The sequence below is a fragment of the Pseudophryne corroboree genome, chromosome 1 (genome assembly GCF_028390025.1).
Source record: "Pseudophryne corroboree isolate aPseCor3 chromosome 1, aPseCor3.hap2, whole genome shotgun sequence".
Taxonomy (NCBI): domain Eukaryota; kingdom Metazoa; phylum Chordata; class Amphibia; order Anura; family Myobatrachidae; genus Pseudophryne; species Pseudophryne corroboree.
The window spans coordinates 897885172-897912978 of NC_086444.1; the positions used below are offsets into that span (position 1 = coordinate 897885172).

General features: G+C 46.1%; 1 protein-coding gene across 2 annotated transcripts in view; it reads left to right on the forward strand.

Moving 5' to 3' along the window:
- Positions 1-27807, forward strand: part of SYNPO2 (synaptopodin 2) — a 419056-nt gene that overhangs the window by 57377 nt on the left and 333872 nt on the right. The window lies entirely within an intron of this gene.

Below are 27807 nucleotides of genomic sequence, written 5' to 3' on the forward strand. Positions count from 1 at the left end.
TATGTACATATAATCACCGCAGTGATAATTGTAGGTAAGCACCTAGTCTAAAACCTCATGAGAATAGATGAGAGGCACAAAGGTTCATAATTGAAATGTCAAATGACTGTCAAATTTCTAAGCGTGCCCCAACACAGAGTCTTTCTTTTTTCTTCTCTTTGCTTAACCATTACTGACTCTGGGAGCACCACCAACTCAAATAATTATTTCGATGTCTTCATTAAGAATCTTTAAATTTAAACTTAGTATCGTTGGTCATTCCCTGAACAGTTTTCTACAATCTGTGTATTAATCTATGTTCATCATTACCACATTTTTCCTGTGCGGAACCAAACCAAATTTCTGTTAACTCTTTTATATAACTACAAACATAGCATATGTTCTAAATTTCAACCTCATATTTATCAATATTATTTTGACTAAAGTAATATGAAAATGGTTGTTTTCACACCCTTTTCACATTATTTTAGTATCACAGGAAGGTATGAAAGGGCAATTGGAGGTGAATTAAAAAAAATTCTACCCCAAGTCCTTAAATTCGCATGTTTTTAGTAAGCAGATTGCATTTCCCATAGATGTAAGGGGAAATGCGATCTGCTCAAATGTACTAAAATCTAACTGTAATAAAATACCAGTAGGAGCCCTGCAATAACAACCGGCTTCCCCCATCTTACTACTCCTGCTAGCAGGGAAAGCAGAGACTGGGAGATGCTCTGTGATCAGCTATGTGTGTCTGACATAAAAAAAATAGAATACAAAAAATAAAATAAAATCCCACTGCACCCAGGGACCAGTAATCGGTGAGCGAGCTGATCATCTGATTGCTGTGCTCTGTAACCCCAGTCATTTGATCTGTAAAGTGATCTGAGATGCTGTGAAGTCCCGACCAACATTTCAGTTACTGCATGGATCAGATGACCGGGGTCACAGAGCAGGAGCACACGATCAGCTGACTGGATCACCGAGCAGCTCACTGATTGGCAGCCCCTGGCTGCAGGTAAGTGTGTTAGCAGTGTGGGGTGCTGGGATAGCCAGTAGGCTCAGTCTTGGGGTGTTTACTGTGAAAAATACTCTAAGAAGTGTAGGAAGAGGATTTGCAGGGACAGAGCTTTCTCTTAAGTTCTGTCCCTGCATGCGATATTTGATACAGCCTTGCACATTTGGATGATTTTATCACATCCCATCAACATCCTTAGAAGTGGATTGTGATAAATATGTCCCTTTACCTTTCATTCATCTAAATTTGGACTTTTGCAAAAAAAGAAATACCAATATATGTTTTTCCTACTGATTTTACAGGACACAAAAAAGAAAAGAAAATGAAACGCTTTAGCTTGGGTAAATTTTGTTTCTTAACATGACTTACAGTATATATTAAGATACAGAAGAGACCATTTTTCAAGATGTTATTAGAATTTGCTTTATGCATTTTAAAGTGTTGTGAGGGCAACTCACCACGGGGTTCTGGAGAGCTGCAGAAGTGTGTTTTACTAGCCGCAGGCATGCTGAACCGTGGCTGCAGAGGCACTTCCTATACAACAAACACTTCTTGTATAAAAAGTGGATGGCGATGTCGATGATGCAACTTCCACCATACACATACAGCATACATCTACAAGCATTATCATAGTGAACCCAGATAAGGACCTCACTTACAGTTGATGGAATTGTGCACTCTAAATGCAAAAATGCATAAAGATAACCCATACAAATGTATATGTTAAATTGGACACAACAGCAGCATTTCTGTGTAAGGCTTACAAATGTGTACACTTACACCCCTCAATTACATAGGAGTGCAGCTTGTCAGTGTTAGTAAATGGGAAAGTAAGGTTACTCTATGTATGTACAGTATGCACAATATAATGGAGTGAAGTGTCATAAACACATGAGAGAATAGCAGAGGCAGTCAAGAGAGGAAGGGGCTATGTGCAGTCTTCATGATGGCTATCCTCTTGCATTAGTTGATGATCCAAGTAGACTGTCAGTTATGCGGCCACCTACATGCGGTGATTATGCAGCCACTTATTTCATTGCTTTAACAGACAAACATCATATTTAATGCCTAGTCTGAACATGTGATTTTTTCCTGCGAAAGAAGTGACTGAAAACAGCTTTTTCATTGTCACATCAGTATTTCTTTAATAGATCTAAAACAGGTTAAGTATACTGTAGCTTTTGGTTGAAAAGTGAAGTAGTGCAGGGGAGGGCTGAACTAAATGTTTCCCCTGGATTATACAATTGTAGTGCTTTGGGGCCACAGGAGAGCCCTCCATGTATATGTCTAGTACCCAGAAGGCAGGCAGAAGGCAGTCCTTCACTGCTCTGACTGTGTTTACAAGCAGAGCAGCTGGGCAGCACCTTATGCCTCAAAATCATAGGCGTGCGCACGGGGGGTGCCTGGTGCGCACAGGCACCCCCTAATGTCCGGTACCCCCCACACGTCACGCCTGCTACTACAACATGAACACACACACACAGTGATGCCCGCGAGTTACCGCCGAGCCTGACCTCCTGTGCTGCTCATTGCTGTGCTGTCACTGTTCTCCCCCCACACCCCCTCCCGCTGCGCCGGCCGCCCAGTCAAAGTCAGACTCTCAGTGTTGTGAATGGCCGGGGCCGCACAGCGCACCCGACGTCATGCTCCGAACGCCGCACGCCCTCTCTCCCCTCATCCTGCACTGTCCTCCCGCCCGGCGCTCAGTCTCCCGCCCGCGCTCAGTGTGCCCTGCCACTGCCGACACGTCAGGACTCAGGGGGACAAAAGGGCCCTACACACTGGGCGATTTTTTGAAAGATATGAACGATCTCGTTCATAAATGAACGAGAACTCGTTCATATCTTTCAGTGTGGAGACTCCTGCGATGAACGATGCGCGGCCCCGCGCTCGTTCATCGCTGGTCTCCCGTCGGCTGTGCATGCAGGCCAATATGGACAATCTCGTCCATATTTGCCTGCACTTCAATGCAGCCGCGTGACGGGGGGAGTGAAGAAACTTCACTCCCCCCGTCACTGCCCCCCCGCCGCCGGGTCGCTCGTCGGCCGTATCCGCCGTCGGGCAGCTTGGCGGCGGGTCGGCCAGTGAGTAGGGCCCTTAAGAGCTGCCACTGGAGCAGCTGGACAGACCGACACTTAAGCAGAGAGAGTGACACAGGACCCTGTCACTCACTAACTATAGTCTGCAACTGTGAGTATGCTGCTGCAGCCTCCAGGGAAAAGAGTGGGGACCAGGGGGCATAAAATCTAAAATATTAATAATTGAATACATTTTTTTCAGAGATATCATATTAGTAATAAAACATTTTAACATTTGTTAAATTATATATATATATATATATAATATACACATATTTATATATATAAATAATAAACAGAGGGCGTTCTATAGTGCAGATCAGTTTATTCATAAAAGACACAGCTATAAAGATTAAAAACCTTGGCACTTGATACTACTGTATATAACTGGTACTAAATTTCCCAGCACTGTGGGCTTTAAACCACATGATTTTGTATATTGTATCATGGCAGACAGGAACACTTTCCTAGTACCTACATGTCGGGACCACACACCACACCACTGGCCGCAAGCCACAGCACGTCGGGACACCATCTACACTAGAACCAGAAGGTTCTAAATGGGACAAATTTATGGTGCGGTGTGTGGTCCCAACATAGAGGTACTAGGAAGTGTTCCTGTCTGCTGTGATACAATAGACAAAATCATAAGGTTTTAAACCCACAGAGAAAGTTGGTACAGGTTGAGTATCCCATATCCAAATATTCCGAAATACGGAATATTCCGAAATACAGACTTTTTTGAGTGAGAGTGAAATAGTGAAACCTTTGTTTTTTGATGGCTCAATGTACACAATCTTTGTTTAATACACAAAGTTATTAAAAATATTGTATTAAATGACCTTCAGGCTGTGTGTATAAGGTGTATATGAAACATAAATGCATTCTGTGCTTAGATTTAGGTCCCATCACCATGATATCTCAATATGGTATGCAATTATTCCAAAATACGGAAAAATCCCATATCCAAAATACCTCTGGTCCCAAGCATTTTGGATAAGGGATACTCAACCTGTACAAGTTATATTTCTCTAACGTCCTAAGTGGATGCTGGGGACGCCGTAAGGACCATGGGGAATAGCGGCTCCGCAGGAGACTGGGCACAACTAAAGAAAGCTTTAGGACTACCTGGTGTGCACTGGCTCCTCCCACTATGACCCTCCTCCAGACCTCAGTTAGAATCTTGTGCCCGGCAAAGCTGGATGCACACTAGGGGCTCTCCTGAGCTCCTAGAGAGAAAGTATATTTTAGGTTTTTTATTTTACAGTGAGATCTGCTGGCAACAGACTCACTGCAGCGATGGACTAAGGGGAGAAGAAGCGAACCTACCTAACTGGTGGTAGCTTGGGCTTCTTAGGCTACTGGACACCATTAGCTCCAGAGGGATCGACCGCATGGAACCGGCCATTGATGTTCGGTCCCGGAGCCGCGCCGCCGGCCCCCTTACAGAGCCAGAAGCAAGAAGAGTCCGGAAAATCGGCGGCAGAAGACATCAGTCTTCACCAAGGTAGCGCACAGCACTGCAGCTGTGCGCCATTGCTCCTCATACACACTTCACACTCCGGTCACTGAGGGTGCAGGGCGCTGGGGGGGGGGGGGGGTGCCCTGAGCAGCAATAAAAACACCTTGGCTGGCAAATATATCACAATATATAGCCCCAGAGGCTATATATGTGATAAATGCCCCTGCCAGAATCCATAAAAAAGCGGGAGAAAAGTCAGCGAAAAAGGGGCGGAGCTATCTCCCTCAGCACACTGGCGCCATTTTCTCTTCACAGTGCAGCTGGAAGACAGCTCCCCAGGCTCTCCCTGTAGTTTTCAGGCTCAAAGGGTTAAAAAGAGAGGGGGGGGGCACTAAATTTAGGCGCAATATTGTTTATACAAGCAGCTATTGGGGGAAAAATCACTCAGTTATAGTGTTAATCCCTGCATTATATAGCGCTCTGGTGTGTGCTGGCATACTCTCTCTCTGTCTCCCCAAAGGACTTTGTGGGGTCCTGTCCTCAGTCAGAGCATTCCCTGTGTGTGTGCTGTGTGTCGGTACGGCTGTGTCGACATGTGGGATGAGGAAGGTTACGTGGAGGCGGAGCAGAGGCCGATAAATGGGATGTCGCCCCCTGTGGGGCCGACACCAGAGTGGATGGATAGGTGGAATGTATTAACCGACAATGTCAACTCCTTACATAGAAGGCTGGATGACGTAAAACAGATGTGGGACAGCCGGCTTCTCAGCCCGCGCCTGCCCAGGCGTCTCAAAGGCCATCAGGGGCTCAAAAAACGCCCGTTACCTCAGATGGCAGACACAGATGTCGACACGGAGTCTGACTCCAGTGTCGACGAGGTTGAGACATATACACAATCCACTAGGAACATCCGTTACATGATCTCGGCAATGAAAAATGTGTGACGCATTTCTGACATGAACCCAAGAACCACATAAAAGGGGTTTTATTTTTGGGGAGAAAAAGCAGCCAGTGTTTTGTTCCCCCATCAGATGAATGAATGAAGTGTGTAAAGAAGCGTGGGTTCCCCCGATAAGAAACTGGTAATTTCTAAACAGTTACTGATGGCGTACCCTTTCCCGCCAGAGGATAGGTCACGTTGGGAGATATCCCCTAGGGTGGATAAGGCGCTCACACGTTTGTCAAAAAAGGTGGCACCGCCGTCTTGGGATACGGCCACTTTGAAGGAGCCTGCTGATAAAAAGCAGGAGGCTATCCTGAAGTCTGTATATACACACACTCAGGTTCTATACTGAGACCTGCAATTGCCTCAGCAAAATAGTGCTGCTGCAGCGTGGTCTGATACCCTGTCAGATGATATTAATACCCTAGACAGGGATAATATTTTGCTAACATAGAGCATTTTAAAGACGTCGTCTTATATAGGAAGGATGCACAGAGGGATATTTACCGGCTGGCATCCAGAATTAATGCAATGTCCATTCTGCCAGGAGGGTATTAGAAACCCGGCAGTGGACAGGTGATGCTGCCTTTAAAAGGCACATGGAGATTCTGCCTTATAAGGATGAGGAATTGTTTGGGGATGGTCTCTGGGACCTCGTATCCACAGCAACAGCTGGGAAGAATTTTTTTTACCTCAGGTTTCCTCACAAAAGCCTAAGAAAGCACCGTATTTTCAGGTACAGTCCTTTCGGCTTCAGAAAAGCAAGCGGGTCAAAGGCGCTTCCTTTCTGCACAGAGACAAGGGAAGAAGGAAAAAGCTGCTCCAGGCAGCCAGTTCCCAGGATCAAAAATCTTCCCTCGCTTCCTCTGAGTCCACCGCATGACGCTGGGGCTCCACAGGTGGAGACAGGTGCGGTGGGGGCGCGTCTCGGGAACTTCAGGGACCAGTGGGCTTGCCCACAGGTGGATCCCTAGGTTCTGCAAGTAGTATCACAGGGATACAGGCTGGAGTTCGAGGCGACTCCCCCTCGCCGTTACCTCACATCAGCCTTACCTGCTGCCCTCGGAGAAAGGTAGTACTGGCGGCAATTCACAAGCTGTACTTCCAGCAGGTGAAATCAAGGTACCCCTCCTTCAACAAGGCCGGGGTTACTATTCCAAAATGTTGTGGTACCGAAACCAGACGGTTCGGTGAGACCCATTCTAAAATTGAAATCCTTGAACACTTATATACGAAGGTTCAAGTTCAAAATGGAATCGCTCAGGGCGATTATTGCAAGCCTGGAGAATTTCAGGGTACCACTGGACATCAAGGATGCTTACCTGCATGTCCCTATTTACCCTCTTCACCAGGTGTACCTCAAAATTGTGGTACAGGATTGTCATTACCAATTCCAGACGTTGCCTTTGGTCTGTCCCTGGCACCGAGGGTATTTACCAAGGTAATGGCCGAAGTACTTATCCCGTACTTGGACGATCTCCTTATAAAGGCGAGGTCCAGGGAGCAGTTGTTCGTCGGAGTAGCACTATCTCGGGAAGTGCTACAACAGCATGGCTGGATTCTGAATATTCCAAAGTCGCAGCTGGTTCCTATGACGCGTCTACTGTTCCTGGGTATGGTTCTGGACACAGAACAGGATAAAAAGGGTTTCTCCCGGAGGAGAAGTCCAAGGAGTTGGCGTCTCTAGATGGAGACCTCCTAATACAAATACAGGTGTCGGAGCATCAATGCACGCGAGCCTTGGGAAAGCTGGTAGCTTCTTACGAAGAAATTCCATTCGCCAGGTCCCATGCAAGGATCTTCCAGTGGGATCTGTTGGACAAGTGGTCCGGGTCGCATCGTCAGATGCATCGGCGGATAACCCTGTCTCCAAGGGCCAGGGTGTCGCTGTGGTGGTGACTGCAGAGTGCTCATCTTCTAGGGGGCCGCAGATTCGGCATACAGGACTGGGTCCTGGTGACCACGGATGCCAGCCTTCAAGGCTGGGGGGCAGTCACACAGGGAAGAAACTTCCAAGGCCTATGGAAAAGTCAGGAGACTTCCCTACACATAAATGTTCTGGAACTATGGGCCATTTACAATGCCCAAAGTCAGGCTAGACCCCTGCTTCAACACCGGCCGGTGCTGATCCAGTCAGACAACATCACGGCGGTCGCTCAGGGAAACCGACAGGGCGGCACAAGAAGCAGGATGGCGATGGCAGAAGCCACAAGGATTCTCCGATGGGCGGAAAATCATGTGTTAGCACTGTCAGCAGTGTTCATTCCCGGAGTGGACAACTGAGAAGCAGACTTTCTCAGCAGACATGACCTCCACCCGGGAGAGTGGGGACTTCATCCAGAAGTCTTCCAAATGATTGTACACCGTTGGGAAAGGCCACAGGTGGACATGATGGCGTCCCGCCTCAACAAAAAGCTACAAAGATATTGCGCCAGGTCAAGGGACCCTCAGGCGATAGCTGTGGACGCTCTGGTAACACCGTGGGTGTACCAGTCGGTGTATGTGTTCCCTTCTCTGCCTCTCATACCCAGGGTAATGAGAATAATAAGAAGGAGAGGAGTAAGAACTATACTCATTGTTCCGGGTTGGCCAAGAAGAGCTTGGTACCCAGAACTCCAAGAAATGATCTCAGAGGACCCATGGCCTCTGCCGCTCAGACAGGACCTGCTGCAGCAGGGGGCCTGTCTGTTCCAAGACGTACCGCGGCTGCGTTTGACGGCATGGCGGTTGAACGCCGGATCCTGAAGGAAGAGGGCATTCCGGAGGAAGTTATCCCTACGCTATTTAAAGCTAGGAAAGAAGTGAACGCAAACCATTATCACCGCATATGGCGGAAATATGTTGCGTGCTGTGAGGCCAGTAAGGCCCCAAAAGGAGGAATTTCAGCTAGGTCGATTTCTGCACTTCCTACAAGTCAGAGGTGACTATGGGCCTAAAATTGGGTTCCATTAAGGTCCAGATTTCGGCTCTATCGATTTTCTTCCAAAATAGAACTGGCTTCACTGCCTGAAGTTCAGACTTTTGTTAAGGGAGTGCTGCATAGTCAGCCCCCGTTTGTGCCTCCAGTGGCACCGTGGGATCTCAACGTAGTGTTGGATTTCCTGAAGTCGCATTGAGTTGAGCCACTTAAATCCGGGGAGCTACAATACCTCACATGGTAAGTGGTCATGCTGTGGGCCTTGGCGTCGGCCAGGCGTGTATCAGAATTGGCGGCTTTGTCATGCAAAAGCCCTTATCTGTATTTTATATGGATAAGGCGGAATTGAGGACTCGTTCCCAATTCCTTCCTAAGGTGGTATCAGTTTTTCATGTGAACCAACCTATTGTGGTGCCTGCGGCTTCTTGGGACTTGGAGGATTCCAAGTTTCTGGACGTAGTCAGGGCCCTGAAAAATATATGTTTCCAGGACGGCTGGAGTCAGAAAGACTGACTCGCTATTTATCCTGTATGCACCCAACAAGCTGGGTGCTCCTGCTTCTAAGCAGACTATTGCTCGCTGGATCTGTAGCACGATTCAACTTGCACATTCTGCGGCTGGACTGCCGCACCCTAAATCTGTAAAAGCCCATTCCACGAGGAAAGTGGGCTCTTCTTGGGCGGCTGCCCGAGGGGTCTCGGCTTTACAAATTTGCAGAGCTGTTACTTGGTCGGGGTCAAACACTCTTGCAAGAGTCTACAAGTTTGATACCCTGGCTGAGGAGGACCTAGAGTTTGCTCATTCGGTGCTGCAGAGTCATCCGCACTCTCCCGCCCGTTTGGGAGCTTTGGTATAATCCCCATGGTCCTTACGGAGTCCCCAGCATCCACTTAGGACGTTAGAGAAAATAAGATTTTACTCACCGGTAAATCTATTTCTCGTAGTCCGTAGTGGATGCTGGGCGCCCATCCCAAGTGCGGATTGTCTGCAATACTTGTATATAGTTATTGCCTAACTAAAGGGTTATTGTTGAGCCATCTGTTGAGAGGCTCAGTTATATTTCATACTGTTAACTGGATATAGTATCACGAGTTATACGGTGTGATTGGTGTGGCTGGTATGAGTCTTACCCGGGATTCAAAATCCTTCCTTACTGTGTCAGCTCTTCCGGACACAGTATCCTAACTGAGGTCTGGAGGAGGGTCATAGTGGGAGGAGCCAGTGCACACCAGGTAGTCCTAAAGCTTTCTTTAGTTGTGCCCAGTCTCCTGCGGAGCCGCTATTCCCCATGGTCCTTACGGAGTCCCCAGCATCCACTACGGACTACGAGAAATAGATTTACCGGTGAGTAAAATCTTATTATCTGTGTGCCAAGGTTTCCATCCTTTAAAGCTGTGTCTTTCATGAATAAACTGATCTGCACTATAGAATGCCCCCTCTGTTTATTGCTTTCAGATCTTTTCATCCCATGGGGTCCCAGGACTTACAGCAGGGAGTTGTGGTCTGGTAATTAAGAAGGGAGCGAGTGCAATCAGACCTGTGGTTTATTGGATGTGGAATTGATTGATTCAATATCCCGGTGGGACTTATACACCTATATATTGGAATTTGAGCAAACCTATATAGTAATCTTTTACTTCTTTGCATTTTCAATGTGATCTGGACGCGATATTTGCGTCCAGGATCTTATTGCAATATGCAGTCGTATCGCTTGGATGTATTAAGCAGGCTGAGAGATACAGAAGGGATTGGGAGGCTGAAGGACTCAGAGTGTAGGGGACAGGCTGACAGAGACAGAGTGAAGGGGGGAGGCTGAGAGAGACAAAGTGAGGGGGATGATGATAGACGCAGGGATGGGATGATGGTGTTGCTAAGAGATGCAGAGGGGAGGAGGTGACACAAGTCTGGTTGAACCTCTGTTGTATGACGATAACTTTGGTTATATTACTACATAAACTGGCATCTTTTGGACCATGTGATATCCTACACGAATAATGAATACCAACTGAAGACGTCATCTGCCCAGGGAGGATACATTTCTTCGAATGTTCCCCGTTGTGAGAAACCACTATATAGGTAAGGTGCATATGGAATGAAAAGGAATGCTCCCAGAGTGACAAAAAACAGACGGCATGTCATGTTGACACATCCTCATTTTCAGTAGTCATGCCCCTTGGGTGGGCTGTACAGTGTGTGTGTGTGGGGGGGCTTGCTGCCAGACTGGGGAGGAGTACTGTAATTGCAGAGAGTGCCGTCAGGGGTGTTTGCTTGTTACACGCCACAATATCTGACAATGTATCTGCATTATTATGATTGGCACAAAGGTGGATGTTTTATATTGCAGTGACAGCCAATAGGCGGTGCTAGACACGCCCAATAGGTGGTGCTAGACACACCCAATAGGTGGTGCTAGACACGCCCCTACAGTGCACCCCCTAACAAAATGTGCTGCGCACGCCTATGCTCAAAATTAAATAGCTCAATCAATTACCTGCACTCGTATTGGTTCCAGCATGGTCTAACACAAAGGTGGCACTATAGTTTTCAACACAGATAAACAACCATATAAGTATTAGGCACTAGAGCTACCAGAAACTAAACATTAATTCATGATAAATACATGGATGATGACTGATTGAGGATCACAGTGATCCACCAATTAGAGTGGTAGGATGTCTCCACACACATATTGGTACAATAGCTGGAGCTTTCCACCAGAGTATATGAAGCTGTAAGGAGAAACCGCAAGAGACCAATGGCAGAGTGTGCAGTTTGATTGTCCAAGGTCAGGACAATAACAGGCAGAATAGTCAAATGATCTGAGTCTTTCAGAGGCTTGGTAAGAACGAGAGCAACAACCGATAACCTGAACAGTTTAATTATCAAAGTGTGAATGCCACTGATCACGTTGTAAATCCCCTGTAACCAATCACTGATTAGGCCTTAGATCAAAGAGCACTCAACACAGCTACGGCTGGGAATGACCTCATGGATAGTAGTGAAATTACTGAGATTGTATGTGTTCCTAATGGTGGCCCTGACCCTACTCCTTACACGCCCTTCTGCAATGGAACTAAAGTTGCTTACATTTTAAAGAATGCAGATCGTTTAGATGTGGACTCTTCTAAAAATGCTACACCTACTCCTTCCTGTTTAGTAGCGTACAACTATCAGAAACACATATTGACAAATTAATTTAGTTTGCTACTATTCCTAAACTGAAGACCGATCAGGAATCAGGAGAAAAAAAGAATTAGGAGACAAAGAGATAATAGGGACTAAAGAATTTCCAGAGGGGCAATATCGGATGGTGTAATATTTAGCATTACTGCCTCACAGCACTGAGGTCATAGGTCTAATTTCCATGGCCCTAACTGTGTGGAATTTGTATATTCTCCCCAAACTGTGTGGGTTTCCTGTGGCTACTCCAGTTTCTCCCACAATCCAATCCAAAAATATACTGGTAGGTTAATTGGCTCCCAAAAGAATTAACCCTAGCATGAATGTGTCTGCGAGACTCTGCATGTACATGTGATAGGGATAGGCCATATTAGCAAGCTCCAAGCCTCCACATAAAATAGGCCCATCATCATGGCAGCTTGATGATGACCAGAAATCAGATGGCCACATAGTTGGCCATAAATCATAACTATTAATATTATATTTCTATTTTTCTCACAAAATTATGCAATTTGTATATTTTTACATAATTAGGGAGAAATTGGCACTTATATTGTAAAGGGTGGATTCGCCCAAATGGCTCTGTCCACACCCACACAGCACTTGTCACACCTCCCTGATTCTCACAATAGGCTCTTGAATATCTTCAGCCGCAGGCTATGTGGCCCTTACTCCAGCTCTGGATAGGGAATATAGATTGTAAACTCAACTGGGACAGAGGCTGACGTGAATAGACAAATATTTTTGTAATGTGCTGCGGAATATGTGTGTGCTATATACAGATGGAGCCACGCTAGTTGTGGCTCCATCTGTGACTAGGCGCGCCCGCCTGGGAACACCTGGATGCTGTGAGCATCTCCGTCTGGACAGGCGCGCACCCAGACAGACGCTTACAATGGGAAGCGGCTCTGTGCACTCCCGGCGTGACTAGGCGGAGGGATTGCCTAGTCACGCCAGGAGTGCACGCCTGCGACTAGGCAGGCATAGATAAGGAAGGCTCCATCTGTAAATAACTGGTAATAAATAATAATAATACCCTTACAGTATCACTGGGTACCTGTGCGGATGGTATTTTAAACCAGGCTGAACATCTATGGAATAGAAGATCCATATAGAGTGAATCTAAGTGAAAAAGAAAATAAATTAGATGACCAATTCTTTGTGGCTGCTACTAGACTTTAGCCAATGAGATTTCAATAAATAACCATGTATATAAACATGTTTAAACAATGTTTAAATATATGAAACTTAGCCCAAAGGATAGCGATTAGTCTTATGTGAAATTTAAGTAAAAGTCTGAATTCCAGCAAAATGAAAATAAGTATTAACTGCTCAGGAAGGGAACATTAAGATGACTTCATCTGACATTATGGATGAGGAGGTTTACCTTGAGCATGAGATGATGAAGAAGGTCAGAATTCATGTTTTTTTTAATAGTTACAGGTAAAATATCTTTAAAGATATTCATGTCACTATCTTAATTTGTTCCTTATTCCTGAAGTGATGAATTTGGGCACTAATATCTCTTGGAGGTCTATCTACAGTATGTCAAGAATGAGGTCTAGAAGAATTTGTTTAGAATATCTCTTTAAATTATCAGGAACAGCTTGATTATTCAAAACAAACAAGATATCTGCGCTAATCCCACAGGGTCATTTATAGACACATAAATAAGTATATAATCATTTTTTAAAATTCATATATAAATAAAGATACAGACAAGGACAGATTTCAGGGGTGATGCTGCCCCTAACAGTAATAGCCGCCTCTCGCCTGCCCAATTTATTATTTTTATTATTTGATGATAGCCAATTTCATAGAGTAATAAAAAAGCAACTAACTATGACATTTTAATTATACATATTTACTAAGTAGGGCAGCTTACAGGGGCAGTATGTGCATGTCCTACCCATTTCCATTCCATTCAAAAAAACATATGGTACAGTACAGTGGAAATAGTTTGCAGTTACTGGTACTTTTTAGGCTGACAGTACCAACACAAGCTTCCAAGTGCTGCCCCCAAACAAGTGCCGCCCCAAAACAAGTGCCGCCCCTAGGCAAGTGCCTAATGAGAAATTCAACACTGAATACGAGCAAAAACTAGATATACAACTCCTGGGCAAAAATTGTTTTTAGTTAATGTGCAAATATACATTTAAAACACCTCTTAACACACAAATGGTAAATACAAAAATAAACTAGCATACAGTATAGCAATGAGCTAGCAAGGAGAATTCAACTGCTCTAGAATTTTAAAATGTTATAAAAAAAATGGCAGAGCTAAAAAAAACTGACAAATGTCATCCAGGTCCCTTATAGATGAGTAATTGGCCAGGATGTAAGTAAATCTGAGTTCGGTGGCCGTGCGGGATGCCGGCTAGACGTCATTACATACTGCCCATAATGTTAATAGGACCGATGCTCACTGTTGCTGGAATATGACAATAGTGACGGAAGAATATTTGATCCAAATGAAAAATGTCACAAGTAGGACACATGACATGAAATGACAAACACAGCTTTAATGAATAACCAGAGTGGTAGAGATATAGATGAAATTGTGATGAATTGATTAAATGTTCTCACCAATCACAGTTGATTAAATAATAGTGGTTGTTGTCTTGTGCCGGGCTCCTTCCCATGATCATGGCTGGACAAGTACAGTAGTATTTAAAGGTATAGTTCCATCCAATCATATCTGCAATAAATTGTGAATTCAGCTGTTGTCTTCTACTGGACTTCTAATCACAACCACAGCTGAACTGATGTGGCAGTGCAATGTGCCAGCACGTCATCTTCACACTGAAAGATAACTAGGAACAACTGCTGTGGCTGACAGCCATGAGACTGCAGTTTCAGCCTCTCAGCAATAACACAATGGCAATTCAGCAGGTGCTGCAGGAGGCTCACAGCCGCGAGCATCCAAAACACACCATGTAATTAGATAGTTAGGTTCTTAGCTCTCACAAAAGGATAGAATGACCAGTCTCCACAGTGTGGACCCAAACAGACTGCACCCGCAGATGTACAACAGGGCACCAGGGATATACAGTAATGCTCCCAATAGGGCAGGCAAGCTGTCAGTGATGTGTCTAAACTCTGCCAGTAAACTCCATGAGGGCTATGCCTCTATGCATGCGATCAGTGGTAACTTGACATTGAAAATGCAATGCGTGATGCATCCTGCCCTCCAACTCTAGGGTATCTGTCCTGTTGTTATTTTGTATTGAAAGTTTTGTACTGTAGCTTTTTCTTTTTCTTTTTTTTTTTATATACAGTAGACTTGATGTGCCATAAAATATAAGATAAGTGTCTGGATTAATATCTTCCTCTATCAGACAGGCTGCACATGCTGATTCTGCAGAACCCAGACTTAGCAGAACCCAGACTTAGAATTGTCTACACATAGATAGCGACTTCTCTTTCCTCCTAAAGAACTGTGCATAATCAGAGCCTATTTTGTCCTTCCTCCTCTTCAACATTTTGTCAAAACTAGTTAATAAATTACATATTAAGAAAAATGGTACAGCAGTGTTACTCGAAGGCTGGTATCACTGATGAGGAACACTCCACAAATTAACATGTAGGGTTCGGGCCATTGTTTTGGCCATGTTGTGGGATTTATGTGATTTGGAACTTCAAAATGTGCTCTCTCAGCATGCAGACTAGAATATGAAGACGTATACTGTATCACATAGAAGACCTTTCAGTAGGCCACAGGTCTGGCGCTGCAACTCCATGGAGGCTGGGGCTAGGTGAACCTTAGTAACTGTTGTTACTGAGGCTGCATTCTCTGTCTTGTAGGTTTTATTACACTTTAAACAGTGATCAGTATGAAATTAATTATCCAGTTATTTGAAATGAAGAATCAACCAAACAGTTCTAACCCTTTGAATGCTCCAAAGTTCTGTTTTGATACATGTTGGTTATAGTTCTGTGAGTATTCTAATGAGAGACTACTGGTTGCTAATGCTTGGATTAAAAATGTTTACTAGCCCCCTTCACTTAAAAGTTGCTTACACCAAGACAAAGAAAGTGATTACAATAGGTACTCACATTCTAGTAATATCTGCCAATAATAGCTGGAAGAATAATCAGGCTCTGTCTGTCTACTTCATTAGTCATTTTTAAACTGTTTCAAGATGCAGTACAGACTTATGAACCAAATGTATATACAGTGGGATATGTATCAAAGCTTGGCGAGATATAAAGTGTAGAGAGATAAAGAAGTCTATTTACTAAGCCTTGGAAAGAGATAAAGTGGACAGGGATCAATTACCAGCCAATCAGCTCCTAACTGCCATGTTACAGGATGTGTTTGAAAAAACGAGTTTTATGGTAAGAACTTACCTTTGTTAAAACTCTTTCTGCGAGGTACACTGGGCTCCACAAGGAATGGACAATGGGGTGTAGAGTAGGATCTTGATCCGAGGCACCAACAGGCTCAAAGCTTTGACTGTTCCCAGAATGCATAGGATCTCAGTTTTTAGTTAACCAGTCCAATGCAGTAGCAGGAAAAGAGACGACAACGGTTAGTAGCCACAACACCGCATTCTCACGACAGGAGACGTGTCAGTGGCTAGTGCCATACCAACCCAAAGAAGCTAAGTGCGTCAGGGTGGGCGCCTTGTGGAGCCCAGTGTACCTCGCAGAAAGAGTTTTAACAAAGGTAAGTTCTTACCATAAAACTCATTTTCTGCTGCGGGGTATACTGGGCTCCACAAGGAATGGACAAGGGGGATGTCCTAAAGCAGTTCCTTATGGGAGGGGATGCACTGTAGCGGGCACAAGAACCCGGCATCCAAAGGAAGCATCCTGGGAAGCGGCAGTATCGAAGGCATAGAACCTTATGAACGTGTTCACTGAGGACCGCGTAGCCACCTTGTACAATTGTTCAAGGGTCGCACCACGTTGGGCCGCCCAAGAAGGTCCAACAGACCGCGTAGAATGGGCCTTAATGTGATCAGGAGCAGAGAGACCAGCCTTCACATAAGCATGTGCAATCACCATTCTAATCCATCTGGCTAGAGTTTGCTTGTGAGCAGGCCAGCCCCGTTTGTGAAACCCAAACACAACAAAAAGAGAATCAGATTTCCTAATAGGAGCAGTTCTCTTCACATAGATACGAAGAGCCCGTACCACATCCAAAGACCGCTCTTTGGGAGACAGATCAGGAGAAACAAGTGCCGGAACTACAATCTCCTGATTAAGGTGGAACGAAGAAACCACCTTAGGTAGATAGCCGGGACGAGTCCTAAGAACCACCCGGTCACGGTGAAATATCAGATATTGGGAACTACAGGACAAGGCACCCAAATCCGACACTCTTCTAGCTGAAGCAATAGCCAGCAGAAACACCACCTTAAGGGAAAGCCACTTAAGGTCAGCTGAACCAAGAGGTTCAAAGGGAGACTCTTGTAACGCCTCCAAAACCACTGACAAGTCCCAAGGAGCCACAGGCGGGACATAGGGAGGTTGGATACGCAACACGCCCTGAGTAAAGGTATGCACATCAGGTAAGGTCACCATTTTTCTCTGAAACCACACCGACAAGGCAGATATTTGAACCTTGAGGGAGGCCAGACGCAGGCCTAAATCGAGGCTCTGCTGAAGAAAAGCCAACAACTTGACTATACTAAACTTGGAAGCATCATAATTGTTAGATGCGCACCAAACAAAGTAAGAATGCCAGACCCTATAGTAAATCCGAGCCAAAGCCGGTTTCCGGGGGCCGCAACATAGTTTGAATGACCGCCTCAGAAAACCCTTTAGCCCTTAGGACGGAAGCTTCGAGAGCCACGCCGTCAAAGACAGCCGGGCTAGGTCCAGGTAGACACAGGGGCCCTGAACGAGGAGGTCTGGGCGTTGTGGAAGTAGATTTGGACGCTCTGACGACAGGCCTTGCAGGTCTGAGAACCAGTGCCGTCTGGGCCACGCTGGAGCTATGAGAAGCAGAATTCCTTTTTCTTGCTTGAACTTCCGAATTACCCTGGGCACGAGTGACACCAGAGGGAACACGTACGGCAGCCGAAACCTCCACGGTACCGCCAGCGCATCCACGAATGCTGCTTGAGGATCCCTTGTCCTTGCTCTGAAGACCGGAACCTTGTGATTGTGTCGAGACGCCATCAGATCTACGTCTGGAAGGCCCCACCTTTCCACTAGGAGTTGAAACACTTCTCGATGGAGGCCCCACTCGCCAGCATGCACGTCCTGACGACTGAGAAAGTCCGCTTCCCAATTCAGGACTCCCGGAATAAATATTGCCGATATGGCCGGTAGATGGCGCTCTGCCCACTGTAGAATCCGTGAGACTTCCTTCATTGCTAGGCGGCTTCGAGTGCCGCCTTGATGATTTATGTAAGCCACTGTGGTGGCGTTGTCCGACTGTACTTGAACAGGACGGTTATGAATTATGCTGGGCTAGGTTCAAGGCATTGAAGACCGCCCGCAACTCCAGAATATTGATCGAGAGGATGGACTCCTCCTTGGTCCACCGCCCCTGAAGGGAGTGCTGCTCCAGCACCGCGCACCAACCTCTTAGACTGGCATCTCTCGTCAACAGGACCCAGTCGGATATCCAGAACGGACGGCCCCTGCACAGTTGTTGGTCCCGGAGCCACCAGAGCAGCGACAGACGGACCTCCGCAGTCAATGAGATCATTTGAAACCTGATCCGGTGAGGCAAGCCGTCCCGTTTGGCTAGAATCAGCCCCTGGAGAGGGTGAGAGTGAAATTAAGCGTACTCCACCATGTCGAATGCTGACACCATGAGGCCCAACACCTGCATCGCCAAATGTATCGACACTTGCGGACGAGATAGGAAGCAACGAATCCTGTCCTGAAGTTTCAGGACTTTCTCCTGAGACAGGAACAACCGCTGGTTGTGAGTGTCCAATAGTGCTCCCAGATGCACCATGCTCTGAGCAGGGATCAGGGATGACTTCTTCCAGTTGATGAGCCACCCGTGGGCTTGCAGAAATCGGACTGTTACATTTAGATGACACAGGAGAAGTTCTGGGGAATTTGCCAGGATTAACAAGTCGTCCAAATACGGCAGTATCCGGACCCCTTGATGGCGGAGTACCACCGTCATCACCGCCATGACTTTTGTAAAGACTCGCGGAGCAGTTGCTAAACCAAAAGGTAACGCCCGAAACTGGTAATGGCATTTGCTAATCGCAAATCTCAGGTATTGCTGATGAGACACTGCTATAGGAATATGCAGGTAAGCATCCTGTATATCCAGGGAGACCATGAAGTCCCCAGGTTCCAAGGCCAGAACTATAGAGCGAAGGGTTTCCATCCGGAACTTGGAAACTTTCACAAACCTGTTCAATGCCTTGAGGTTGAGAATGGACCGGGAGGACCCATTCGGTTTCGGGACTAGAAACAGCGGAGAATAGTACCCCTGGCCGCTCTGCGCAAGATTCACCTGTACTACGACTCCTGTATCCAGGAGGGTCTGTACCACCGAATGTAGAGTGTTTGCCTTTGTCTTGTCCAACGGGACATCTGTCTGGCAAAATCGATGAGGTGGTCGGTTTTTGAAGGCTACGGCGTAACCTCGAGTGACAACTTCCCATACCCAGGCATCTGAAGTGGTCTTCAACAATTCCTGGGTATACCCTAGAAGCCGGCCCCCCACCCTGGGATCCCCCAGAGGGAGGCCCGCCCCTTCATGCGGCAGGATGATCTGTCTTGGAAGTTGGCTGACGGGCCGCCCAGGCTCTTTTGGGCTTAGGCTTACCAGGTTTGGAAGTGCGGGCCTGCTTGTTGTAGGCCTGACCTTTTGCTTTACCTGAAGGACGAAAGGGGCGAAAGGAAGTACCTTTAGCCTTTGACACAGAAGGAGCAGTACTTGGCAGACAGGCAGTTTTGGCAGTAGCCAAGTCAGCCACAATCTTATTTAAATCCTCCCCAAACAGAATATCTCCCTTAAAAGGGAGTACCTCCAGGGTTTTTCTAGAGTCCAGATCCACAGACCAGGATCTCAGCCAGAATATCCGGCGAGCCAGGACTGACGTAGTAGAGGCCTTGGCTGCCAGGAAACCGGCATCAGAAGCCGACTCTTTAATATAACGATGTGGATAAAACCACAGGGAACCAGCGCTCAAACCCTATTTGTAGTGGTGAGTGATACGGTTATAAAGTGAAGCTAAAATCAATAATGAAAAAGCAGGTAATATACTTAAGGTTGTTTATTCTAAGATGCTGAGATACTTTACAGCATCTTAGAATAAACAACCTTAAGTATATTACCTGCTTTTTCATTATTGATTTTAGCTTCACTTTATAACCGTATCACTCACCACTACAAATAGGGTTTGAGCGCTGGTTCCCTGTGGTTTTATCCACATCTGTATACTTACCATTTAAGGGGGGGTGGGACACCCCTCATTACCAGCAGCACAGCCCGCCTCAGATTAACACCTCAGTGCGCAGAGAACCCATTTCTGTATATCTTTAATATAACGAGAAGCTGTGACAATATAAGACAAGCATTGTCTAGCATGGTCAGAGGAGATTTCAGCATCTAACTCCAAGGCCCATGCTTCAATGGCCTCTGCAGCCCAAGTAGCTGCAATAGTGGGCCTTTGTGCAGCACCCGTGAGGGTGTAAATCGCTTCCATACAACCCTCCACACGTTTATCCGTAGGCTATTTTAGAGACATGACGGTGGTGACCGGTAGAGCTGAGGAAACCACCATCCTAGCCACATGTGAGTCCACTGGAGGAGGCGTTTCCCAATTCTTAGACAGCTCCGGCGCGAGGGGATAGCGAGCCAGCATCTTCTTTTGAGGCACAAACTTCGTACCCGGGTTTTCCCAGGGTTCCTGGCGTATATCAATTAGGTGGTCAGAGTGAGGTAAAACCTGTTTAATCACCTTCTGACGCTTGAACCTATCTGGTTTCTTAGGAGGAACGGATGGCTCGGGATCATCCGTAATCTGTAAAATTAACTTAATAGCCTCCAAAAGATCAGGAACATCCACATGTGAACCACCCTCCCCATCAGCCGTATCTGAGTCAGAACCTGTGGGGTCAGTGCAAGTGCCATCTTCATCCGACGAGGTGTCAGTGACAGCAGTGGATTGTGAGGAGACAAGTGCTCGCTTAGAGGACCCCTTGGACGTAGGTGAGCGACGGTCAGACTTTTTAGTAGTCAGGGACTGGTTCAAGTTCTTTATTTGAGCAGATAAATCGTCCGCCCATGGCGGGTTAGCTGCAGGGACCACAAACGGTTGCACCGGCATTGGGGGTCCCATAGGGGGTGTTAGTTTATGAACTAGTGTATGCAGAAGCGTGGAAAAAGCGGCCCACAGTGGGTCATTATTTGCCTCGTTGCCACCGTCCCACTGGGGGGCAAGGAGCCCCCAGAATCAGAGCCCAAAGCTGCTATATTCTCCTCATAGGTATCTGCGGCTTCAGCAACACCGGCAGTGTATTCCGCCCCAGAACCGTTACCCTCAGAAGCAGACATGATATAACTTGCAGTATCAGGTAACACAGTACAATTTGTCAGCAGCACAATACCTCTAGCCCAAACCCCTGAGCAGTGTAGTCAGCACCAGCAGAGATAAAGGAGAGATATGGTGACTAAATCACAAAGAAAAATACGTAATAAAGTATATCTTTGTGAAAATCCTATATTAGATAAAACCTGACGCACCAAGCCCCCTCAGGTTATAGAATATAGGGATAGCAGGTTGAGTGAAAGACACGAAATGGACACCACTCAGCTATCAAATGCACACACAAATAGTCACAGTTTATACAATGCAGAGGTTATTACTAACAATAATACTGCACTGGACTAGCTTACACAGCTATATAATCAATAGATATAACAGTACACAGTAAGAACTGGATGTATATCTCAGGGTAATTGTACTAGGAAACCCTGACTAAGTGCACTCTTTCTTAACTAATACTGCCTAAAAAAGGCAGGTAGAATACTTAAGTGTCTTGTAAAGTCACAGCACTGACAACCAGGCGGCTTTAGGAGGATTTGCCCAAGCATTCCCAGGAACAGTGAGCTGAGGGATAATGGCACCGCAGACACTGCCAGGGAGTGAGGAAGAGACAGATATGCAGCTCCAGGGCGGGAACATTTGCAGAAAATGGCGCCCCGGGGCTGGGGGAGGGGCTTCAGGTCCAAGCTCTATATCCCTGCTGGCAAAACCACAGAGTACTGCGGGCTCTAATAAAATGGTTTATAGAGAAAACCTGACCTGTCCCATGCCCTGGTGATCTAGTGGGATCGCCTGTACTGCCACAGTGTCCACCGCCAGCGCTCGCGGCCCGCCTCCCACTGACCGCGCCGGATCGCGATAAAGACCGAGTCCCGCAAGCGGGACCCACTTACCACCTCCCGAAGCGCGGCCACGCGATCCCGGAGAGCCCCCGTCGTGTGTGCCTGACAAGAAGAAAACCGGAGCCTCCTGCTGTAGTTACCCGGCAACCAGGGCTCGGGAGTGTACAGCGCCGCTGAGGAGAGCCGGAACTGCAGTCGTGAATGTCCACTGACATGTAACACTGCTGCTGCCCTTGAAGTCTTCACTTTTTTCCTCAGAAAAAAAGCTCTTCTTAGGGCTGCCTGGAGCAGCCCCTCTGTTAAGTGCCTGCTACTGCAGCACCAACTACAAAACTGAGATCCTGTGCAGGAAGGCGGGGTGATATAGGAGGCGGTGCTATGCATTCTGGGAACAGTCAAAGCTTTGAACCTGTTGGTGCCTCGGATCAAGATCCTACTCTACACCCCATTGTCCATTCCTTGTGGAGCCCAGTGTACCCCGCAGCAGAAATAACATTTACGAGCTAATTGGCTGGTACTTTATCTCCGACCACTTTATGGGCCTAATTCAGACCTGATCGTACCTGCAACTTTGTTAGCAGTTGGGCAAAACCATGTGCACTGCAGGGGGGGCAGATATAACATGTGCAGAGAGAGTTAGATTTGGGTGGGTTATTTTGTTTCTGTGCAGGGTAAATACTGCCTGCTTTATTTTTACACTGCAATTTATATTTCAGTTTGAACACACCCCACCCAAATCTAACTCTTTCTGCACATGTTATATCTGCCCCCCCCCCCATGCAGTGCACATGGTTTTGCCCAACTGCTAACAAATTTGCTGCTGCGATCAACTCTGAATTACCCCCTATATCTCTCCAAGGCTTAGTACATAGACCTATTTATCTATTTCCATTTTATCTCATATTTCCATTTTATGTCATTGACATTAAAAGCAGATCAGTCATTTCATGGTTAAGTATTTGTTTTGAGCCACATTCTAAGTACTACAGTATTAATATATTATACAATCCTTCATTTGAGAATTTACTCTGCGCAGCGTCCAGGTAAACAATTGCATAAAGTCATGACCAGTCTTACTTCAGGCATTTTTTTATTTTGCGTGAGTACGTTTTTTCCCCTTTTTTCACCCTTGGCTTAGCTATAGTCAGACAAATTTGTACCGTGGCTATCACTTCCTAACAACAAAATAAGCATGAAACAAAGACGTGTTCTCGATTATGGAATGCAGCCTGTACAAACAAACAACAACAAGCACATTGTACTTACTGAGATCGCTCATTTGTCTACATTCCTCTGATTATGATGTTTAGTTTCATTTAGCAGCCAAGCTGTATCAAATAATTCCTAAATAAACAACTCTCTAGAATCACATGAAACTATAAATCATTTTAATTAAGCACCCAAAGCAAATTCCTGACTTTGTTACTAATATTTATATATTCTTAGCTATTTTTCTGTTTTGGCTGAAACGTGTAAACTTTATGGCTAACATATCAGTCAACCCTATATCAAATAACATTTATTTCTTCTTAAATACCTAAAATAACCTTCAATGTGGAAATATCCCTATACATCTGGTCTAACCTATGAGGAACAGATACTTTACAACACCCCTGCCCCACTTTGTATGTGGTAATACTGTCCTTAAATATCTGAACTCACTTTCATAAATGAAAGTACAAGATAATAAATGGTATTTGTAATAACAGCATGTGGCCAAGGGCATAACTATTGTGGGTGTATGGGGTGCTGTTGCTATGGGGCTCAGACCATCTTCAGGGCCCTACCTCTTCCCTACCTCTTCCCTACAGACTGTAGGCGGACATAGGTAATTCCTCCTCATAGAAGACCTCAACTGAGGATGATGACTAAGAAATACATGTACAAACTGTAGCTTGAGAGAATCAGCTACTTCAGAAGATTAAGGTACTGGCATGATACTGAGCACAGAACTGGAGCAGACTGAGTCTTCCGAAGTACTAGACAAATGATATACACAGTGTCTGTAACTGAAACAACTAGAACACTGGATTCGTACAGCTTGGCACTTTGGATCCAGGCAGGACTGAAGTAGCTTACTATAATGGACCCTTTTGTACCAAAATAGTGTGACACAATGGAACCGGATTTGAACTAGTATGGCTTGGTACAATGGAACTGGGCTTGAACCGTTATGGTTTATCACAATGGAACAGTGCTTGAACCAGTATGGCTTGGCACAGTGGAACCAAGCAGGACCGGAATAGCTTTCACAATGGATCTTGGTTGGACTGTAATTGTTTGGCACAGTGGAACCGGACTTGAACTGGTATGGCTTGGCACAATGGAACCGGGCTTAAATAGGTATGGCTTGGCACAATATTACAGGCTTGAACTGGTATGTCTTAATACAAGGCACAGCTACACTAGCTGGACAATGAACTGACACTGAGATGCACATACACAGGGAGACCTGGTAACTAGAGCCACAGGATGGCTGAAGACAAAAGTTGCTCTGAGTGTCTACTATCCTCATTGCTTGCATCCCATTGGTGGACATGGTCAGCTGGTCAGAGACTGGGATCCGATTGGTTCATTCACAGTTAGCTGAGACCAAGATGGCAGCACCCAGTGGAGCCGGCGGGCGGACATACGTGGAGATGCTGGGTGGAAACCATGCAAGAGTGCTGGAGAGAAGGATGACACACACTCCCAAAGTGCAGCAGAGACGAAAACCATGTGACTGATGCTGGAACATAGCAACCCAGCGCAGTTGGCTGATAAGCGTTTAAATCGATGAATCCTGACACAGTCCTAATGAAAGGAACATAGCGGCACTCCATGAGTATTTCAAATGAAAAAGATTATTTAATCCATCTTAATCACCAAAGTTTCAGGAATTCTATAGTATCCTATCCTGTGGTTATAGATACATCCTCAGGAAAGGACTCTAGTCCTTTCGGCAGGGTGTAGATACAGAGAATACTGTAGAAAAAGAAGAATGGTGAAAAATGGTTATCCATTGATGACATCTTACTGTCCGAGTGATGACACGGACAGGAGTTATGGAGACCCTCCATGGCTTCATGATGCAGCTCCCCTGGTAACCACCGGTGCCTCAAGCTGCAGTGCACCATGGTAGCAGAAATGATTCATGCTCTAAAGAAGCTAAAGATAAACAAAAAATAAAGTGTGATGTAAAGAATGATAAGTATGCACATACATAAATTGCACATATAGGTAAAAGCATATACAAAGTGTGTGTCTGCGTGTGTGTATATATATATACACTGCTCAAAAAAATAAAGGGAACACTTAAACAACACAATGTAACTCCAAGTCAATCAGACTTCTGTGAAATCAAACTGTCCACTTAGGAAGCAACACTGATTGACAATAAGTTTCACATGCTGTTGTGCAAATGGAATAGACAACAGGTGGAAATTATAGGCAATTAGCAAGACACCACCAATAAAGGAGTTGTTCTGCAGGTGGTGACCACAGACCACTTCTCAGCTCCTATGCTTTCTGGCTGATGTTTTGGTCACTTTTGAAAGCTGGCGGTGCTTTCACTCTAGTGGTAGCATGCGATGGAGTCTATAACCCACACAAGTGGCTCAGGTAGTGCAGCTCATCCAGGATGGCACATCAATGCGAGCTGTGGCAAGAAGGTCTGCTGTGTCCGTCAGCGTAGTGTCCAGAGCATGGAGGCGCTACCAGGAGACAGGCCAGTACATCAGGAGACATGGAGGAGGCCGTAGGAGGGCAACAACCCAGCAGCAGGACCGCTACCTCTGCCTTTGTGCAAGGAGGAACAGGAGGAGCACTGCCAGAGCCCTGCAAAATGACCTCCAGCAAGCCACAAATATGCATGTGTCTACTCAAACGATCAGAAACAGACTCCATGAGGGTGGTATGAGGGCCCGACGTCCACAGGTGGGGGTTGTGCTTACAGCCCAACACCGTGCAGGACATTTGGCATTTGCCAGAGAACACCAAGATTGGCAAATTCGCCACTAGCGCCCTGTGCTCTTCACAGATGAAAGCAGGTTCTCACTGAGCACATGTGACAGACGTGACAGAGTCTGGAGACGCCAAGGAGAACGTTCTGCTGCCTGCAACATCCTCCAGCATGACCGGTTTGGCAATGGGTCAGTAATGGTGTGGTTTCTTTGGGGGGCCGCACAGCCCTCTATGTGCTCGCCAGAGGTAGCCTGACTGCCATTAGGCACCGAGATGAGATCCTCAGACCATATGCTGGTGCGGTTGGCCCTGGGTTCCTCCTAATGCAAGATAATGCTAGACCTCATGTGGCTGGAGTGTGTCAGCAGTTCCTTCAAGATGAAGGCATTGATGCTATGGACTGGCCCGCCCGTTCCCCAGACCTGAATCCAATTGAGCACATCTGGGACATCATGTCTCGCTCCATCCACCAACGCCACTTTGCACCACAGACTGTCCAGAAGTTGGCGGATGCTTTAGTCCAGGTCTGGGAGGAGATCCCTCAGGAGACCATCCGCCACCTCATCAGGAGCATGCTTAGGCATTGTAGGGAGGTCATACAGGCACGTGGAGGCCACACACACTACTGAGCCTCATTTTGACTTGTTTTAAAGACATTACATCAAAGTTGGATCAGCCTGTAGTGTGTTTTTCCACTTTAATTTTGAGTGTGACTCCAAATCCAGACCTCTATGGGTTAATAAATTTGATTTCCATTGATAATTTTTGTGTGATTTTGTTGTCAGCACATTCAACTATGTAAAGAACAAAGTATTTAATAAGAATATTTCATTCATTCAGATCTAGGATGTGTTTTTTGAGCAGTGTATTTCTGCAGCAGGTTACAATGATTTCCACAGGGAAACATCGGTAGTGTAGAGTGGATCTTGATCCAGTGGCACCAACAGGCTAAAGCTTTAGGCTGTCCCAGGATGCATTGGGGCCTCCTCTTTAACCCGCCTCCAGGCATTGTGAGCTCAGTTTCAGTTGGTGTCTGCAGAAGCAGGTCACTTAACAGGTGGGCTACACTGGGCAGCCCTGAGAAAGCTTTTTCTGACAGAAAATTTCTTCAAAATTGGGCTGTCAGCACTGTATGTCATGATGACACTTCAGCGCTGCAGCTCCATCACCTCACAAGCGGCGTTGCATACTCCCGCGGCCTGTTCCCGGGTACCTGGAGTGGAAGTCCAGCATAGGGGAGCTGGCACTTAACCTCTAGCATCACTCCGGCCCAGGGCGACATCTACTGCAGATTTTACCGCCCTGGAGCTGCCTCACACTCTGCCTCACTCCCCCACTGAGACGCTGGACACCATCTTAAAGGCATAGTTGCGGCTAGTCTCTGGGACTGCAGGGCAAGGTCTCCCTTGAAAAGCCGCCTGCATACAGCGCTGTGATTTTACAAACACTTAAGTATTCTACATGTCTACTCTTTATACAGACAGCGTTAGTTAAGAAAAAGTGTACCTATTACAGGATATATTAGTATTCTGATATATACCTCTGGTCTAGGACCGCGCCGTGTTATATATATATCTGTATATATACTAGCCCAGTGCAGTTGTATTGTCATAATAATTATCTGCATTGCCTGTGACTGTTTGTGCCTGTATCTGCTGTGTGGTTTCACTTTCAGTGTTTCCCAGATATATCTAGCACTATATTCTGTACCCTAAGGGAAAAGGTGCGTCAGGGTCATATATATAGTGCGTCACAGTATTTACCTACTACGTGTATTCTACTGTGTACTCAGTCACATAATACCGGATTTATTCACTGGTATTGTGTATTGTGTCTACAGTCACATGCTAACGAATTTATTCGCAAGTATTGTACTCTGTCTGACTTTAGAGTACTAATTCGCTCTGTTGTTGCATTTGTGTACAATGTCCAACAAGAAAGGCAGTAAGTCTGTGGATGCTCCTGCATCA